We start from the raw sequence: 18,468 nt of genomic DNA on the forward strand, positions 1-18,468 counted from the left end.
TTCAAAGAGTTTTGCAAATTTTATACTCCATTAGGCTGAGCAGCACTTGAGTTCATGCCTGATGGCTGGGAAACCAGGAAGGTTAAACAATTTGCCTAAGGCTACAGCTAGTTGTGCATGGGATAAAGTACTTTGTCTCTTTTAATGGATAGGAAAATATAACCAATAACAACTGTCTTCCTCACTTAATTAGTTCTGAGTTCTTTCTTTGTGCTTTTTAAAGCCATATTGTGACTTCCTCCCTTGGCCGTACTGGCTCCATGCTGTCTCTGGATACCATTTCCCATTCCTCTTCCCTTCTCCCCTACCACTCCTCCTCCTCCTCTTCCTTGCCTTCGTCCTCTCCCAGTTTCTGGGATACTCTACCTGCCAAAGGGAACCTACCATACCCCTGCCCCGACAGGAACCCTTATCTCTTTCCCTATGGAACTCATTTTCAGGTGCTAACCATACGGTTAATAAATGGGGAAGGCTTGAGATCAAGTCTCTAAGGGTGGTGAAAACTATGGAATAAGTTGGTGCCTCTTCCTGGCCTATTAATTTTCTGTAGTGGTGAGCAATAGAAAACATTTAAAATGCAAACAAATATAGATATGTTCTGAAGCAGAATGCAAAAAATAAACAAACAAACAAACAAACCCCCCAAAACCAGGACAGGTTCAAGTGTGAAATTCCACCTCTGGCAGACCACCTAGGATTTCTTTTCTCAATTTTTCTGTCCCAATAGGGGTACTCAGATGTAAAAAGTCTGAGAAGAACTGACATAATAGTCTTTCCTCTTGGCTCCAGGGAGATGAAACATTGGGATTGATTTTCTAAGGGCTAGTGGAATCAATCTTGTTATTTTATTGTTTCTTTGAGCAAGAAGTTTTTTTCTGGAAACTCTTAGTAATAGAAGAAACCTGCCCCATCCTCTTTCCTGTCCTTAAACACCCACCAGGCAGCAGTCTTACCAGACCGAGGACAGACAGCCCTTTTCTTAATACTTCCCAAATAAAAGCAATAAGCAAGGAAACCCATCGTACTTGAGGCTATGATTAAGAAGAAAAATCTGGCATGTGTTCAAAGATGAAACTTCTGTTACATAATGATTTCATGCTGAATGTGTTGAAGACCTTTAAAGAGGACAGAAATGAGTCAAATAAAGAAAAGGCTGAGCCACAGTAACTTTGACTTGGTGTTACCTATCCTCACTTATATGCACATGCCTATGTATCTCCTTAAGCCCTGAGGACAGTTTAGCCCAGCATAGCACTTGGAGAGAAGATACAACACCATGCATGTAATGTGCTTGTAGAATGTACCCTCTGTAGGAGAGCAAAGAGCTCAGGAGACAAAGTCAGAAAACCAGGCTTTGAATCTCAGCTCCACCACCTACTTATTGACTTTCCTAAGTATCCATTTTCTCAGGCATAATAATACTTTATTTATCAAATATTTCTATCTGTTGTAGGCACATGGTTGGATTGCATTTCCCTATTCCCTTTATATGTAGACATGGCCATGAGCCTTTCTTTGGCCAATAAAATGTGAGCACAAGTGACATGTACAATTTCTCTGTGCAATCTTTGAGAAACAATCCACGATTCCACATAATTTTCCTTCCCTTTGCCACAGCAACCTCAAGCATTTCCAGTAACAGCTGTTCTCTCAGTCTGGAGCCTTACGTTAAGATGACCTGAGTCAAAGCTACAGGTGCCACCTGTAATGGATACGTGATGAAAGTGAGAAATAGATCTTTATTTTTTTCTTTCTTTCTTTCTTTCTTTCTTTCTTTCTTTCTTTCTTTCTTTCTTTCTTTCTTTCTTTCTTTCTTTCTTTCTCTCTTTCTTTCTTTCTTTCTCTCTCTCTCTCTCTTTTTCTTTTCTGGAGGTTGTTTGTTATTAAAGCATAACCCAGTCTATCCTGACAAATACTCCTTCATGGACCTGGAGGATGATTAAAATGGGTTACCTAATAGGTAATATGCTTGGCAAACAGCATAATTGTTTTTTTGCTCCCTTATCAAATAATGTTCTTTCTTTGCTCCCTTACCAAATTTCTCTGCTTTGTGATCCTTCCCAGCCCTTCCTTATCAGCCCTGAGCTATGCTACTCTTCAGAGAGTTTTTCAATGAAAGAAAAACAGAAATGAAGTTTATGTTAAGGTTCTTCAAGTATTTCCTAAAACCTTTTTTAAAAAATGAGAGAGCCCCTAAGTGGAGCCGAGTTGGGAATTCCCATGATGAGAAGAGAACCTGATTCCCTGAAGTATATAAAAGAGAAAGGAGCTAAGGGTCTTATGAAAGAAATCAGCCAGAAAGCAAAACCAATGAACTCTGAAAATTTCCAGCCACAGAGAGCACTCTACCCCACAGCACTGTGCTGCGATCATAAAGCTGGGATCAGGGCCCAGATAGCTCATGCGGATCCAGTTCTGACTCTCCTTTAGCAGGTTATCTGTACCTTAGAACCAGCTTCCATTTCAGCGAAAATAATGAAGATGGTCAGACCTCAAGCTTTCAGCTTTTTCCTCACTGGTTCCTTAAGAGACCTGTCTCTTCCTCGCACTGATCCAGGCTATAGCTTCATGGGTCTAAGAGAGGAGGCCAACTGGGCCACTGCTGGTGAGTTGAGTAAATGCTTTGAGTCAATCACTTAGCAACTTATTCAATTAGATGACCGGAACGATACCTTTTTAGGGTGGTTAAACTTACTTTGAAGGAAAAAAAGTTCCTACCTAAAGTTACTCTGGAAGGCCATGTCTTTGAACTTTACTCAAAGGGCAAATCCCAATTAATCAATTTAGAAGGCATTTATTACAGCTGTAGGTCTCCAAATTGTTGAAAAGTTTGAGAAGAGGGGAAGGAAAAAGGAATGGAATGTAGATGAGATAGAACTATATAACCTCTGAAGTTGCTTCAACTGTGACAAGTTACTTAATCTCTGAGCCTCAATTTCCATGTAGAAAATGGCAATAAAAAATAATAATAACCCATCTCACAGGGTTATAAAATAAAAATTAGAAAGCCTCTGATGTAAAAAAAAAAAAAAAAGAAGGCACTCAATAAATATATATAGTACATATGCCAGTATTTTTACTTCCTGACAACCCTGGTAAGGAAGATATTCTCACAGTTGTAAAAAGGAAGGCGGAAGATCTAAGACAAGATTACAATGGGGAGATAGAAAAACAATAAGGCAAATCAATAATTCCCATTCCTTTTGCAACAGCATGGAGGGACCTGGAGATTAGTAGGCTAAGTAAAAAAAGCCAGTCAGAGAAAGACAGACACCATAGGATCTCACTTACATGTGGAATCTAATGAACAAAATGAACTGACGAACAAAATAGAAACAGAGGCATGGACATGTGGAACAGACTGACAGCTGTAAGAGGGGACGGGGAGGGGGGGGACAGTTTGAAAGAAGGTGAAGGGAGGAGCCAAAGAACATATATGCTTAACACAGAGACACAGACAACAGTGTGATGATGGCCAGAGGGAGGTGGGTAGGGGCTGGTTGGAGGTGGGCAAAGTGAGGGAAAAGGGGAACATCTGTAATAGTGTCAACAATAAAAATAAAGTTTAAAAAATAGTTAAGATGATTTTTTTAAAAATTAATTCTCATTCCAAGTTTCTTATTTTTACTCCGGGCCCCTTCATCTGGACCTTTTGAGGAAGAATCCCAGCATCTTCTGTGACCCTGAAGATGGGCCTCAGAGAGCCCAGCTGTCGTGCACTGGCCAGACCACTGGGATGGGGAGAGAGGCCATTCTGGGCCAGACATGAGGGGAGGGACAAACTAGAGAGAAAGCGGAGGTGAGGAGACCTGAACCCATATCTTACTGAGATGGCAGAAGGAATCTGGCATGTTATGAAAGAGGTGTGTTGGAAGCCTGGGGCCCTGATAGCTTATGTTTAAATACTTCAAAGAGCTGACATTTAGATGGACTGGATTTGTTTCCTGTGATCCCAGTTGGTAGAAACAGGGCCAGTGGATGGAGGTGATGAGGGAAGCATTCATCTCCATTCAGTATAACCATTAATGTACTGGAAACTTCTAGAAGGCTCACACTGGATCTTATTCCCTCTAGTTTCTATAGCATTGGCATAGAGCCTCATCCACATGGGACAGACAAGGAGCAGTAACTGCCAGAATTTTTACTGGCTGGTCTTGGGGGGAAAAAAGCCAATTCTGAGAAGCTGATTATCTCTTCATTGACGCATCCGCCCAGACCTTGTTAAGAGAGTAAACAAGCCTGCAGGTGAGTGTCAGCCAGCTGGGAACCTCCGGACAGCCCACCTTTTAAAGCCTAGCATCTGGTCCTCTTCTTCTACCTTCACCACCAGACTTTGAAAACACCAAAGAAAAAAGTGTGTATCAGACTCAAAGACTGTTTATGTAATAAAGCTAAAAAACTATCTGTGGGATGATCTGAAAGTGAAATTTTAAGCTGGATAAGCATTGAGCCTGCTATAAAAGGTCATTAACTTCCTTTGACCCTCTTATAACTGTGGTCCTCAGCATTTTAGTTTGTGGCAAGAAAGCATTGTTTCTCTCTGCATGTCTGATGGTCTGCTGGTCTTGTTTCCTCCTATAGTTTTTAATGAAAACTAAAGCCTGTACTTGACATCAGTTCCAAGCCCAAACTCTTTTCTGCCTGATCCCTTAAGCACATGTCTTGATGAACCTAACACATATAGTTGATAGACTTGTAGAGTCTGCCGGACCAGAAGATACAGAAACATTATCATCTGTCTAACTTGAGCTCACTGGAGCTTTGGATAAAAATGTAGATGGGGAGTTACATATCTAGAACTGCCCTTTATTCCTAGATCACATTTTCATTTATTCACTAATTGACTCTAAGAATGTCTGTCAAGTCTCAACCCTGGTCAAAAACAGTGGCAAGTGGTGCGTAACACATTGGCTGACTGTCTGCTATGCACCAAGAATGTGTTAAAGGCATTAATACACATGACTATCACAGCAGCCCCATGAGGTAAGTATGACTCTTTTTCCTCATTTTGCCACTGAGGAAACTAGGACACAAATGGGTTAAAAATGTGCAAGGTCACAGAGATAATAAAAGAAGGAACCAGGAGGGGTTTTTGTTTGTTTGTTTGTTTGTTTTTGTAGACAGTTGTTAGAAGGAAGAAATTAAACAATAATGATATATACTTACAGATGCTTTCTAGACTTCTATCAAATATGCAAACTTATTCTAGGAAGCAGCTTTAGAATGGAAAAGTTTTGCCACCAGAAGCCCAAGATTATTCAAAGTACCTCCCTACAATGTATTAGGAAGCCCCAGCTTTGGTCCACTGCAGTGGTCCCAGGCTTCTCAGCGTGAGGACTCCCTTTGTAAATTTTAAAGATAAACTTATTTTTCAAATCTCCAGTAAGTTATAAAAAATACAAAATAACCAAAAGCTATTGTGAATTCAGTAACAGCTTTAAATTAATTTATATTTATTAATTACTACACTATAACTAGATTGCCAAAGCAGAGTTTCATCTACTTTCAAAACACTGTTTTAGTCAGTAAGCAAACATCAGGCACCTGACATCTAAATAGAGACTCCTTGGCTCCCCCCGCAGACCCCCAGAGATCCACAGGGCTGTATGGCTTCAGCCAAATTCTTTATCTTCTCTGAGCATCAGTGTCCTCATCTCCAAAATGGAGATAACGAAAGGTTTTTCAGAGGATCTCAGAGACAATAATGTGAGACCAGAAAGAATTTGGACATTTTTTATCCTGGAGAGTATAAAAATGGTTAAAAACACAATCCCTGACAAATAGTGTTCCAATGTAGTTGGAGAGAACAGATATGCATGAAAGAATCAGTAAGCAGGGCAACCCGCGAAACTAAACTCCGCCTCAGAGATCTAGTTCTAGAAGGTGATCTGATGATCTGTAAGGCAGAGGGTGCATGCAGACGGGTTTCGCTCACCTTCCACACAGGGAATTCAGTTATCACTAAGAGCAAATACAGATATATTCTGGGGGTGGGGGTGCTATCAATGGCTGAGAACCTTGAAGTTATAGGAACCCACAGGTTGCCAGTGAAGATACATCCCTTGCTGTGCTGCACTGAGGCAATGCTGGGAAAACATGTGTGTGCACACCACGGTGATAGAGGACTTTTGGTTTGGTTTGAAGCTACAATTCATGTTAAATGACTACCATAGAGAGGAAGTTATACAATGGCCCTAATATTAATATTTAATGCCATTTTAATTCCAATGTAATTTAAGGCACATTTATCACACAAAAAGAAACTCACTGTTTAACTTAACTGGTTCAACCCCTGCATAATGTCACAATCTTGTAATTTTACAGCCTGCATCCATCACATTCACAGGATATAACTGCCTCCAGGGGATGAAATTTGGAAGAAGTTTCTCTCAATAATATTGGCAGCAGAAATTACTCCAGTCTGTCCTTTAGGGTTGTTGGATTGAAAAAAGAAAAGCAATTTCATGGCCACAACTCCCAGTTCGTGGTGTTAATGAGTACACAGCTTGATAACTTAGATGCCTCCAGGAAAGCCCCAGGGCCCGTGAGCAGGAGGAGTTAGATTAATCATTAAAAGGGGTAACCGTTATGGAATATTACCAGGCACTGTGCTAAGCAATGACATGAATTAGTGCCCTTCATCCTCACAGCAAAACCTAAGAGGGCGGTGCGATTCTGCATCTGTCATGTAGAAGAAGAAATTACAACCCCCGTGGTCACAGCATGGCAAGTAGCCCCAAAGACGTGGGTTGTAACTGCTCCTCTGCACTGTGCTGCCACTGCCTCATTGAGGGCTTTCTGGGCTGCCTTCTCACTCTGGCTGACACCCCTACATGTTGCTAAGAGGATGGGGCACAAAAAATTGAAAGGAAACCGAGTGAGAAAGAACGAAGCCTTTGGTTGTGGCTTTCTAGCTGGTAGTTGATGACGTGCTGGCAGGGAAAGGACAAGAGGAACGTAGACGGGTGTGAGGGGGATACCCTTAACTAAATTCTCAGAGTACAGAACTTAAAATCAGAAGTATTCTTAAAGATCAACTGTCTAACCCCTTCATTTCACAGATGAAGAAATAGAGTTTCAGGCAGGTGCCCATGACCCCAGACCTGATGGGAGACTCATAACTCTCTCACTCTCTCCCTTCTCTCTCAATAATTATTTTTGATCGTGTACAAAAGGATAGTGAAAAGTTATCCCTTATACACCTTTCCCTGCCCCCAGCCATCAGATCCCTCCCCAAAGGCAAATGCTATTAGTAGTCTACTGTGTCCTTCTAGAGATATTCTATGCATGTCAAAAATAGGCTTCTTTTTTAAACACAAAAATTATATCATTCTACACACTGGCCAAATCTTGCTTTTTTAAATTTAACTGTCCAGGTTAGAGATTGCTCCATTATCTGAACATATAGTGCTACCTCATTCTTTTTTATTTTTCCAACTTCTTAACAGCTGAATTGAGGTCGAATCACATAATATAAAATTCATGCATGTTTAAGAATCAATGTGATAACTTTTAGAAAATATATACAGTTGTAAAGTCATTACCAAAATCCAATTTTGAAATAATCTTATCACCCTTCAAAAGTTCCATTATGCTCATCTGCAGTCACTCCCAGCTTCCACCTGAGCCCCAAGCATCCACTAATCTACTTTCTGCCTCCGTAATTTTGTGCTTTTCAAAATTACATATAGATGAAATCATGCAATATTTATTGTATATCTGGCTCCTTAAATAATATTGTGTAGGGCTTAGCATGATGGTTTTGAGATTTACTCACAAGTTGCATACAACAGACATTTCTTTTTATTGCTGAGCAGTATTCTGTTGTATAAACTTTTTGTTTATCCACTCACCAACTGATGGACCTTTGAATTGCTTTGAATTTGGGAACATCATGAATAATGCTACTATGAGCATTTGTGTAAAAGTCTCTAGGTGGACATTTGATTTAATTTGGGGGGGGTTAGTTACACAGAAGTAGAATTGCCATGGTGCATGATATATATACATATGACTATTTGAGAAATTTCCAAACTGTTTACTGAAATAGCAGTACCCTTTTACATTCCCTCCGGCTCTGTATTAGAGCTCTAGTTTCTTTACATCCCTGCCAATATTTGGTATTTTCAGCATTTTTGGTTTTAGACATTTTACTGGATGTATAACAGTATTTCACTGTGATTTTGGTTTGCCTTTTCTTTTTCTATTGATATTGCATATCTTTTCAGTGCTTATTTGCCATTTGTATATCTTCTTTGCTTAAGGTATCTATTCATCATTTTTTCCCCATTTTTAACTGGGTTGTTTTTCTTATTATGGAGTTAACAGTTCTTTATATGTTCTGGAAACAAGTCCTTATCAGATCTGTTTTGCAAATATTTTCTCCTAGTTTATGGCTTGTGTTTTCATTTTTATAATGGCGTCCTTTTTTTTGAAGAGCAAAAGTGTTTAATTTTGATGAAGTCCAAGCCATCGGTTATTTATTTATTGTGTATTTTGTGTCATGACCAAGAAATTGTTGATTAACCCAAGGTTACAAATATTTTCTCCTGTTTCCTTTTAGGAATTTTATAGTTCTAACTTTTACATTTAGGTCTATGATCTACTCTAAGTTGATCTGTGTGTGTGATAAGAAGTAAACCTAAGTTCATTTTTCCTTTTGCATATATATATATATATTCACCTGTTCCAGTGCCATTTGTTTCAAAATGATTATTCCTTTACTTTCACAACTTGTCAAAATCAGGTGAGCATATACTCAGAGTACATTCCTGGACTCTATTCTATTCCTTTATTTTATTAGGGCTGCATAATATTCCATTGCATAGATGTATTTTACTTAATTTAACCAATCTCTTATCCGTGGACAATTGTCCTATTTCTGATCTTTTTTTTTGTTTTGAAATCATGCTTTGGCATATATATTGCATGTCTTTTTTTTTTTTCATCTTATACTTGTAGAATAAATTTCAAGAGGAGTCAGTTTTACATTTTGATAGCATTCACAGATTGAGCTCTATGGAAGCTTTATTCATTCACTTATTATGCTGTCAGTGCATGTCAGTAGCTTCAGATCCTCAGAAATAAACATGATAACAAGTGTTTCATCTTTTGTTTCATTAAGTAGGTAAAGAATTGTGTCTCAGTTTTCATTTGATCTTTTTATGAAATGGGATGGGTGTCTTTATTTTTTACGAACCAACTATATTTCATTTATGGGAAATATGTGTTCCATGTCATTTGCCTATATTCTGTTCATTTTAAGTTCTTTGTGATACACATTACAAGTATTTCCTCCAGTTTTTTATTTGTCTTTTGACCTTATTTATTGAGTTTGAGTCCTGTAGAAGCTTTTAATTTTAATGTAATAAAGTATATAATAAATGCTAAGCCTGGGTAAAAGTAGAAAGAATTCCCCTACTCCAAGATTCAAAAAATAAATCTCTTATTTTTCTAGTATTTTTGTTTTTAATATTTTTAATATTTTAAATCTTTAATATGGAATATATTTGAAGAAATAAAGTAGGGATATAAGTCTATTTTTTTCCCAAATAGCTACTTACCAAATAGTTGTCCCAACATCAATAATTACATAATCTAACTTTCTCCTTGGATGTACAATGACATTTTTATCATATATTAAATGCCCATATGCATTTGGATTCACTAATTTGCCATATTTGTATGTGTCAACAAGTAGTCTCTCACCTCTATTCTCTGAATCCAAGTTTAGCCTTCTCTCCTGCAACATTCTCCAAACGACACCCAGTAAGTGAATGAAGCACTTACGAATTGTCTGCAACAACAGTTAAATCATCTCTCACCTTCTACTCCACTGCCATTAGCTACAAAATTCAAACTCTTTTAAGCATTGCTAAGAAATACATAATTATGACAGTAAATCTGTTTGGAAATACAGGGGAATGAAAATCAGATATTACGTCCTTGAGTCAAATAAATAATTTGGTGCTAATTCATGGTTTCCTTCCATAAGAGCCAATACTTTTGGATAGACTGTGAGTGTGTATGTGCTTATGCACACATGTGTAAGGCAGATGTGCTACATACAGAAGAGGTAGCTCTTTGTAAGTTAACCAACTCTCCCTGCCCCTAAATCCATATTGGTTTTGAAGAGCAAATAAATTTGGTACTTTATATCTTGATCCTTCTGGGATAAGATTTACTCATGGTTCAATGTCCTTCCTAATTGCAGGCATTAAATATGTGATGCCAAAATTCCTCTTCTAGGAGGCTCAGAAGAACGAGAAAGGATCCAAGGTAGGCCATGGTGAGGAGTGGGTTGTGTGAGCACTTGGAGGTTGTAGACACACCAAATGGAATTGTCTTCAAAATGCTGTTGTATTGGGCTGCACCTCCTTTTCCAATAACTGGGCTCTCCACTCTTTTTCTAACATTCCCTTTCAGACTCAGGGCCTGGGCTGCAGCCAGGAGATAAAAGCTCTCCATCTCTGGGGACCTTAATGGAGCCAGAAATGAGTGATGCACCAGGATGTGACTGGGGCTCAGGAGGGCTATAGATGATGCTGGAGGAGATGCCAGCTTGCTTGCTCCATTATTGGCTATCTCCTGATACTCAAGAAAGCTGATGCTAATATCTCTTTAAAAATCTTGAAGGAGTCAGGATTCTCTCTCTATATAGGAATAACCATGTAGAGTTTTTTGCACATTCCTCCTCCTGAGAGTTAAAATTCTAATAATTCAGAAACTCTGTCATTATGGATTAAATATAGTGCTCCTTAGCACCTTGAATGTGTTCAATATAAACATATTTTTTTAGGATAATGCTGGAAGACCTCTGTTTGTACATTTTTTCAATCTGAAAAAGCCCATGGGGGTAGGGTGAGGGGAGGAAGTGCCACTACGTTGTGGGAAAGAAAACTGCCTGAACTAGAGCAACAGCAAGAACAAAGTGGTGGTGCGCTGTGGTGGGAGTTCCATGAAACAGCACTGAAAACCTGAAGTGCCTCCTCTCCCTTCACTTCCCACGGAAGAAGACCAGAGGACCTCCACTGGGGGTGGGGTACCATCATCTCCATCCAGGCAGAGGTCCCGTTTTGTCCAGGCTGAAGCAAACCAGAGGCGATTCCGGTCCTCACCCTCACTCTCTTCCGGCCCTGCTTCCTTTCCGCACCCCTCCAACAATAGCCCCCTCTTGATTTCTGTTCCAAGAGGGAACGGTGAGTCCCTCGTGCAAAGGAAACTCCAAGGATTCTTTCCGCAGTTTTCTAACTGGGGAGAGTGAGGTGTATGCTCTGGCATCTGCCCTGTGGCGGTGATGCTGGAGACCAAGGCCCTCCTCCCTTCTCCCTGGGAAAGACACAAGGCAGGTAGCAGAGGTTCTTGTCCCCATTCTTTAGCATTCAAACGCAGATTATCTTTTTCCTGAAAGGACTCTGAGGTAATCTCTGTTACACCATTGCTTTTAAATATTTTTTAAACTGCTGAAAAAGCTGACCATCTTTCTTGGGGTGATATCCCCAAAATACCTGTCACTGCCCCTGTTGGGACTTTCTTACCTTGAGCCAATATTTTGTGGAATAGACAAAGACTTGGATCCTTCCCCAGGTTTATTAGACCTGGAGAAAGGCCTAGGAATCCTCCCTAGGTGATTCTGAGGTTTGGTGCTCAGAACACACTTGAAAAACAATATCCCAGACCTTTCCTCTCTGAAATTATCAGGACCCCTCAAAATGTTGCTCAGAGCTAAAGAGACTCAAGATGGGTCCAGTAACACCACTATCCAGGGGGGAGTAATGTGTTCTTGGACAAGGTCAGAGTTAACCTTGTCACTCTTTGGAACAGAGACCTATACTTTAAAATCAATCTGTGTACGCCTAGGGCAAAACCCTGAAGTAATGCTGCTGAGACATGAATCACGTGGAAATCATCTTAAAATGCAAGAGGTCTGGGATGGAGCCTGAGATTCTAACAGATTCCCACATGATGCTATGCTCTTGGTTCTTGGGCCACTTTTAAGGAGCACTGTCTTAAGGGACACTTAATTTTAAAAAAATATAAATTACAGATGACACTTTCATCTTAATGAGAAACCTATAAATGAGCAACATTGATTTGGTGACCTTGAACAAATCACTTCCAGTGTATCTATTAAACCAGGTGGCTGCCATTCTTCATCTCTACAATGGGGTAGTAAAGCACCTACTTCTTAGAATGGGAGGGTTAGTGAAATGATGTATGCAGAGTTCTCAGCAGGCCCCAAACTTGATGAGGACTCCTCCAAAAGTGGCCGGTGAGGTGGTAGTGCTCTTCTGGTTATCTCATTTTTGCACTTAATATCAGTGGCCATCCTAGGTTGAGGTGTAAGAGAGGCCAGAATGTATCAAAGGAAAATAGGAGAATAGTCAGAATTGCCTCTGTGGGCCCTGATGCTTGGCACCAAAGGGATAGGTTCTGTCAATGTGAACAGAGAGAGCTTCTTCCATTTCTACCACAAATAACAGAAATCTTAGACCCCAATGTTGTTAATGTATTTATATTAACCACTTTAAATTTGCCAAGTAAGTGAAAAACTGCCTCAATCCAGTGTTTGTTCATTTAGCTGTCTCCATGGCCTAATTATATAAAGGAAAGGGTATTGTGCTCCACAAGGATATCGCATTTCCCCCTCTGAGTTCACCCCCTCGTGTTTGTGTAAACGCAGCCCAAGAGGCATCCCTTTAGCTTGGATTTACAGCACTGCCTAAAAAAAACAGGGAGCGCTCAGCATTTCCTACAAGGTTGAATCCTGGATCGCAGCTCCTTCAGTCAAGGAAGAACAAACAACTGTTCTCTTTCTCGCCAAAAACAATCTGCTAACCCATCTTTTGCCCAGAGAACAAATGAAAAATTAAATACAACCAACAGTCCTTTCTGTGTATCTGATAAATGTTTCTCTCCATGATCAAGTGGGTGGCGTCTTTTCCAAGATGACAGGTCACATACATGAAGCAACTCCATGAACATAATGGTGGGACAAGCCGTCATTCCAGCCAGTTCCGAGGGGGATAAATATGCCATTATCCAGACCCAAAAAAAAGTTTGACTCACTTTTTTACTTATTAACTGCTGCATTTGGCAGTATATAGAGGTAGCATATTTTACTCTACAACTCACTTATTTATGAAATCATCTATTCAACAAATATTTATTGTGCATATACTATATGCTATACACTATTCTAGGCTCTGGGCATACAGGTGATCGAATGAGGTCCCTGTCCTCATGATGCTTACTTTCTAGTGAGCTTATATATTACACATGACTTCTGATGCAGACATGCTCATATTATTTTATATAAATGTCATAGTTTCATCTGGATGTATTTGGCTAGCTGTTTCTGAGAGTGTATATCAAAATATTTATTGCTTCTCTGTTCCTCTCAGATGAAGACCTCTGTCCATTGGTGCATTACTTGATTGGCCATATAAACATAGGAGGAAAATTATCAAGTGATTTAGGTGGAAATAAAATCAGGGAAACCAAAACAACTTTTTTCTGTAAGTTACAAATTTTTCTTATAATTAAAGCAGACTTACCATGATGAGTGCTGGTTTTTCAAACATTATCATTAGTCTTTTGCCTTGCCACATCACCATTAACTTAGGGTCAAGGATCTGCTTCTAAAATAAGCTCAACACAACACGTGTTGTAAAAAGGTAAAAACAAAACTAAACTGAAAGAAACTTACAAGCCTGACTCTACCAATATTTTTTTAAAAGTGAACAGAGCCATGGCTGGTGTGGCTCAGTGGATTGAGTGCTGGCCTGCAAACCAAAAGGTTACCGGTTCGATTCCCTTTCGGGGCATATGCCTGGGTTGCGGGCCAGGTCCTCAGTTGGGGGTATGCGAGAGTCACACATCGATGTTGCTCTCCCTCTCTTTCTCCCATCCTTCCCCTCCCTCTAAAAAATAATAATAAATAAAATTCAAAAAATTAAAAAATTAAAAGTGAACAGAAAATTTTATTCTATGTGTTTTTCTTGATTAAGAATGCATGCTCACTATAAGGTACAAATAATATAGAAGTGCATACACCAAAAAGGGCTATTCATACAGAATTATAATATTTATGGATCTCAGTAATTGCTTTTTTTATTATTTATATATGGTTATAAAACATTGGTCAGTCTCATCAGATTGCTTGACTAACTAGCATATGCCTGCTCCATAATAATTCTAGAATAGCAATTGATATATTTAAAACTAATTTCTAAAGAGAACATTCAAAGCTGAGTAGGAATTCCTCTTAAAAGCATGGTTCTTAAAACATTACATTTTAATTTATTGTCAATGCAACCCTGAAGAAGACAGAGCAAGACACTGACCATCCATTTAAGAGAGTCACAGGATGTCAGTGTCAGAACCCCATAAATCTTCTAGTGCAGAGAACAGAAGAGAAGAAGAGTGTAAACAAGCCTGCAGGTGAGTTCTGATGCACAGTCACACACACACACACACACACACACACACACACACACACACACACACCACCGTAGGACTCACTGATTTAATCCAACCCCATCATTTTATAGATGGGGAAACCGAGGTTCAAGCGAGAAAATAAACCTGTCAAGCCTCACATATCGGGGGTGGCAGAACAACAGAGAAATGTTTTTTTTTCTACAACACTAAGCTTCAGTAAAAGACACCTTTTGGACATCAGTGTACAACAACCCAGCTTCTCTTTGCTCTCCAAATGTTAAGTTGCCCAAACAAGTTTCAATTGTATCAGACCTTCTTATTCTAACTAAAGAACCTCACAGGTTTGATGGTCGATTTTGGGTGGTTGTTGTAGTTGTGTGTTTTGCTTTTGGAAAGTGAAGAGGGAAGTTTGACTAAGTTTGACTAAGTTAAAGTACGTTTTTACTTGACAAACTAACTAGCATGTATGCTTTAAAGTTTAGAATTTGGGAAAAAATAGCAGTTGGATCAAATCCCCCTACCCTACCCATACACACTGTTTATTGATGAAGGTAAGTGGCTTGATACTAAAATGTCTGAGGAGCAGGATCGCCAAGGACGCTTAGCCCTTTGTGGGTGGGAGAACAGATTACTTTAAGTCCTTTTCTCTCTGGTTCTCATGGAACTGCCACAACAGTTTCCAACAAAAGCACTTCCAGCCCTCCATGGCCAGGGAAAAGGTCATGAAAGACACAGAGCTCAAGAGCTTGGGAAATTGGCAGAAAGAAAGAATGACATGTCTACAGTATGATAGTGGTCTCTTTGAATATTCATCTAAATTGGTAACTTTTATCCCAAGACAAACTTTCCCTTGCATGGAGCTCTACTGAACACAGCTGGCATTTTAATGAGGCCGAATCTGGCATTTCTGCCATTATCAGTTATGAACATCAAAATATTTATCTTTACCTTCCTTTATTTTACAAGAATTTGGGATTCAGGATATCTTCACTCAATGTGTGCCCAACTCGAGGGCTATGAGGAATAATTTTTGTTCTGATAGACCTTTGCTTGGTATAGTATTGATCAAGAGTTATGACACAAATTTTAAGAGATGTATTCTATTCTCTGCATTCAAAAAACACAGTAATTAATGCGACTCTGAAAACATTACAGCTGACATTGACTCCTACTACTTGCCACACATTGTGTTAATTGCATTGCATAAATAACCTCATTTAATCTTCATGACAAGTCTATCATGTTGATGAAATTTTACATTTGGGGAAACTGATGCTTAAAGAAGTTAATTACCTGGAATAAGGCCCAGTCAGTGAGTCAAAAAACTGGGATTAAAACCCCAATTTGTATAATAACAAAGCTTGTGTTTTTGATGCTCTGAGACACATACCAGCACAAAGACCTACAGGACACATCCTAACATAATATTTATATGACAAATTTATAACTTACAGTATATTTACAGTCTGGGTACAGTCTTAATACAGTCTTCTGTTTGTCAAATTCTGGATCATTCCAAGCTGGAGTTCCCCTCATGATTTCACAAAAGAGCATCTGATGACCCCAAAGAAGAATCACACACTGGAAGTTTCCACAAATGCCAGCCAGCTCACTCCTTGGAGTTGAGTGAAGACAGATTGGTACTAACCAGACTAAACTAGTCAATGGCTTTTTTCTTTGGGTAGCTGACATTTTTTGCCCTCATCAAACAGTCTCATGGCAATGACTTCACTTGAATGGAAATATTGAATACATATTTTCTTCTTTAGAAGAAAAGAACACATCCCAAGCTCCTGAGTCTCGGCCACAGTGAAGACCCGAGCTGGCAGTGGGCTGTTCTGGGCACCATGGGCCTATCACCTTTCACTGGCCTCGTCTGCTGTCAGTGTGACCCTGCTGTCAGTTTTTTTCTATATTGTGTTGCATCTGATGTTTTTATCCAAGAACAAAAACTGGAGAGAGTTCTGTGATGTTGTTTTAATTGGGCACAAAATTAAATACATTATCAAGGAAAAGTGAAACCGAAAGAAGCAAGTTAAAATCGCAGCCCTGAGTTTTTGACTGGGGTCACAATTGCAGATAAAAGATGCAAAGTGCCCAATCCAGTCGGTTCCTGCTATCCCTTGACCAGAAGATCTGTGGAATGGGCGACTAGGGTAGGTGGCAGGGGAGCTGGACGCCACCGCCAACTGTGATGAGAATGATTTTGCTCGCTCAAGCAGGCAAACGCTAATCACGTTTCTTTTACCTTATTTTATAATGCTCCTAAGGAAGGTCTCTGGAAAAAGGAGAAGAAAACAGAAACCTGCTAATGGAACAAAACCTACATAACAATCCACTTCCATCATATTTTCACACACTTGTTAAGACGATAGCTCAGCTTTGAATAAAGACTAATTACTTGATTGTGGTTAATGTATAGTCTGGCCAAATTAATGTATAAATGAGAGACTGGCTATTTTTATTATACTCTTCACATCCCTGGTGACTTCAATCAGTAGATTGCATAGAAATGAATATTTTAAAATTCTGCACAGTTTTCATCTTTCACCCATTCAATACCTCTTTCAATTAAATGATTAATATTAGTAAATTTACAGTCTTTCCGAGAGAGATTGCTGGCCTATTTTTGACAATGTGATCTGGCCTCCCTCCTGGCTTTCCACCATGAATTGTTGGTAACATATCTTTTCTGACATATTTAATTGAAAATTATAGACTTTAAAAAAACAAGTTGTATGTTTTTAAGCTTGACTCATCTGCTGTGTCCTAACTGGAGCATGGAAAACCAGGCTCTGGGTGAATAGTTCTCATTTACATCTATAGCTTGGTTTTTCACTCCTCCTGACACAAGCAATCAATCTCAATCCTTCTATTCCAGTTGCATGTCATTTTCCGAAACTAAAGTTATATGGCCCAAAATCTTTGTCTTCTCTTTTGTGGCAGATGACATCTTCCATTGACAGTGGATAATCAATTTATACTCAACACACCTCTGGAGCCTCAACACAAAAGCACCCCCCTCCACACACACACATACAGTACAATTCAAAGTGATATTCCTTTCTTTTTTTCCCTCCTCTCTCACTGATGCAGAATAACAGCCATAAATTAACATTTCTCTTTTGGAGGGTGCTGAGTGGAAAGAAAAGAACAAGAGAAGGTTCCTCAATCCAGACAACGGGTAACAAAAGCTCCAAAACAAACCACAATTTTTAGCAGACACCCTGATAAGATTTCCAAGACAGAGCCCTGAGGGCAAGGTGAATTCTCCAGGGAGATGCATCACACACCCCAGTGGCTCCTGGCTAAGCCAGCCACTTATCTATGCCAGAATTCAGGTTTAGCACAATGTCCTCCTTAGCCCCAATGCAATTCTATTTCCAATTCTGCCAGCCTCAGCTCTGCAACGCATCAGTACTCTTTTTTAAAAAGTATAAGCTTAAATTCTGGGCCATCCATCCGTTGTGCCCTTTGATTAAGGATTACACCCAGTCAGGCATTTTCTGTTGAAGATGCCCACGGCATATCCATCCCAGGGATATTGAAGTGGAAGCAGAAAGGATTCCATGGTGACTTACCAGCTCCTGAGTGAATGGCTGCAGCAGCCCCAGTGCTTTACCTGATCCCTTGCTCTCTCTGTGCCTCTCCCTCTCTCTCTCCCTCTTTCTCTTGTGTACAGATTGCAAGGAACTTAAAGGACTCACAGGGACAGTGTTTGAAATGACTTAAGAAAGAGAACAGGAACAATACTTCGTTCTCTTTTTCTCAGATGAGTACCTTCGGGAAGAAGGAAGGAAGGGAGGGGAGAGGGAGGAAGTCAACAACCCTTTGCTTTCCTGAAAAAAAATAAGGAAACAGAAGATAGACATCTCATTTTCTCTTAAACAAAATGTTGGAAGGGGCAAAAAAAAAAAAAAAAAAAAAAACTTTGAAAAACGGAATTCTTCAAAAATGCTCTCTGCCCTGGGAGCTTTAAAGAGATGAAATGTCTTAGTGGCCTGTCCTGTCCAAACAAATGCTGTT

General features: G+C 39.5%; 1 protein-coding gene across 1 annotated transcript in view; it reads right to left on the reverse strand.

The window, feature by feature from the left end:
* ZNF366 (zinc finger protein 366) overlaps positions 1-18,159 on the reverse strand; it is a 63,276-nt gene extending 45,117 nt beyond the window's left edge. Inside the window, exon 1 of the mRNA XM_090276371.1 lies at positions 18,024-18,159. The gene's annotated coding sequence lies outside the window, so the exon portion shown is untranslated. The remainder of the gene's footprint in view (positions 1-18,023) is intronic.
* Between the last annotated feature and the right edge of the window lie 309 nt (positions 18,160-18,468).

The sequence above is a fragment of the Furipterus horrens genome, unplaced genomic scaffold, assembly GCF_987537825.1.
Source record: "Furipterus horrens unplaced genomic scaffold, mFurHor1.1.pri manual_scaffold_5, whole genome shotgun sequence".
Taxonomy (NCBI): Eukaryota; Metazoa; Chordata; class Mammalia; order Chiroptera; family Furipteridae; genus Furipterus; species Furipterus horrens.